This window comes from Condylura cristata, unplaced genomic scaffold (genome assembly GCF_000260355.1).
Source record: "Condylura cristata isolate star-nosed mole 26May11 unplaced genomic scaffold, ConCri1.0 scaffold00009, whole genome shotgun sequence".
Classification (NCBI taxonomy): domain Eukaryota; kingdom Metazoa; phylum Chordata; class Mammalia; order Eulipotyphla; family Talpidae; genus Condylura; species Condylura cristata.
The window spans coordinates 530447-532836 of record NW_004567110.1 but is presented as its reverse complement, the minus strand read 5'-3'; positions in this window follow the sequence as shown (position 1 = coordinate 532836).

Below are 2390 nucleotides of genomic sequence, written 5' to 3'. Positions count from 1 at the left end.
CCCCCGCCCACTCGGACAAGGGTGTGCAGACCCCGGTGCCCAACGGCAGCCACAGGTTCTGCCGCCTGTGCAACATCAGGTTCAGCAGCCTGTCCACTTTCATCGCACACAAGAAGTATTACTGCTCCTCGCACGCCGCCGAGCACGTGAAGTGACCCGGCCGCACACTGGACGCCGCCTGCGCCCCCCAGCCCCGCGGGCCGGCCCGGAATCCCAGCCCTCAGGGCCTGGGCCGAGGGGCTGCAGGGGCAGCGCCCGCCTGGACCCTTGGCACTTAATAAAGTTCAGTTTGATGAGCAGCCTAGTTCTCTGGCCCGGGCCCTCGGGTCTGCACCCGAGGGGCGCTTCAGGCGCCCCGTGCCAAGCGCCACCACCGCAGCGCACACAGGTCGCCACGTCCAGTGCCCAGACCCCCTAGCAGGGGCCGAGGCGAGTACCCCCAGCCTGGTCGCTCGCGGGCGTGCCCAGTCCCGTGGGCCTCTGGTTGTCGCCGCGCCCGCCAGGGGGCGCCAGCCTGCCCCGGCCGTCAGAGGGGCGCTGGGGCGCTGGAGCCCAGAGCTGGGAGGCAGGTGGGGGGTGGGGACGCCAAAGTTCTGGGAGGGACGGCGGGCAGGGGCCCTGAAGCGCCCTGGTGTGGGGGAGCAAACGCTGGAGTGCGGGAGGAGGTCACAGCTGCAAGGTGCCTGGCTCTGGCCAGGCGGCATCTCCACCACGTGGGGTGCGTGGCTGTGGCGCCCTCTGTCCCGCCCCCCCTTCTTCGGCCTTGCCTCGGGCAGCAGGGGTTTTCCAAACACACCTGCCTGGGCAGGTGGGTGGTGGAGGAGGCCTCCGGCTGCCTCGCAGCAATGTGCAGGTGCCCTGCGGCCGGGCAGGCCCTCCGCGGGGGGCACGGTGGGGACGCTGGGCCTCCAACTCTCTGGCGCCCCCCCGCCTGCCTCCCAGCTCGTCCTGAGGCCCACTGACCCCCCCCCAGGCCTGGGGGCCTGACCCCCCCCACAGAGCCTGGGGGCACGGCACTCAGGAATCTCACCTGCTGTGTGCCGGGGAGACTGGGGGCTGTTCCAGGGCACCCCTCTTTGCACAGCAGCCGGGGCTCTGCCCTCTGGGTTTGGGGGGCAGGGAGAGGACAGCGCCTCCTCTCCTGCTTAGACATGAATCTTCCTGGAGACCGCGGCTCCCCTCCAAGCCGCTTGGGATCTGTGGCCACCGTCATGCTGACCGGCACACTGGTCTCAGCTGTGCCCAACAGGAAGTGGCACTGCATGTAAATTAGCAAATATTTTTAAAGGGTGTGGGGAGATGGTGTGGTCCCCCAGGAGCTGCCCGGGCTGGGCTGAGGGTGGCAGAGCCGGAGACGGGGCCCACTTTCACCCTGTAAGTGGCAGGTGGGGCCGCCAGGCCCTGAGGTCGCCTCCCCACTAGGCCCCTGTGCTGGCGAGTCCCGTCGCCCCTCCACTGCCCACTGGGGCAGAGCCCATCAGAACACCTGCCCCAGAGCTGTCCCGGGGTGGCCCCGCCCCAGCCCAGCGCGGAGCCAGCCTGCCTCACCAGCAGGCCCAGCGCCCCGCGCTCCCTCACACGGGCACCCACACCCAGCAGACGGCCCGTGGTCCTGCCTCCCCACTGCACTGTCCACCCCAGGACGGGGACTCCCGGCCTGTCACACTAGGTCCAGTAGCCTCAGCCGGGTGGCGTGGAGGCCTGGGGGCGGTAGCCCTGCTTCAGGCCATCCTGGCCCTGGTCATGCCCAACCCACGGCCCTGGGCGCTGTGCCGTGGGCCCCTCGGCCCCAGCGGTCCCCCCCGAAAGTGCTGCCCTCCTTGTCCAGTTCTCGGCCCACGCCGCCCCTGACCCGTCACCTGCCTCTGGCCCCGCAGGAGAGTGACGTCAGGCTTCCCCACCCCCTGGCCTCCCCAGCCGGGCCCTCCGACACGGCTCCTGGCCCGGGGCACGCAGGCCGCTGCGGTCAGGAGGGGTGGGGACCACTGGCAGGTGCGCAGCCTCCCCAGCCCCCTGCTCCAGTGGAGCCGCCGCCCACCCCAGCCCCTTCTCCTGGCCCTCTCCTTGGCCCCTCTACCCTGGGCCAGCTGTATCTCCCCGAGACACGGATGGGTGACACGGCGCCACAGTGACCGCGCACACAGGACACGTGACCTCTCACCCAGGGCACGGCCACCCCCTCCAGACTGCCAAGCCCGGGGCGGGGACACAGAGAAAGCTGCCAGCATGTGGGGGGCAGAGAGAAGCTGTGGCGAGGGTGGGGGGCGCAGAGCCTTACAGGGGGCAGAGGGAGCCGCTGGGGGACCTGCAAACTGCAGGGGAGCACGCGGCCCGGGGTGCCGCGAGGGAGGGCAGCAGTGGGGTGTCCGTCGGGCAGTTAGTGCTGGGGA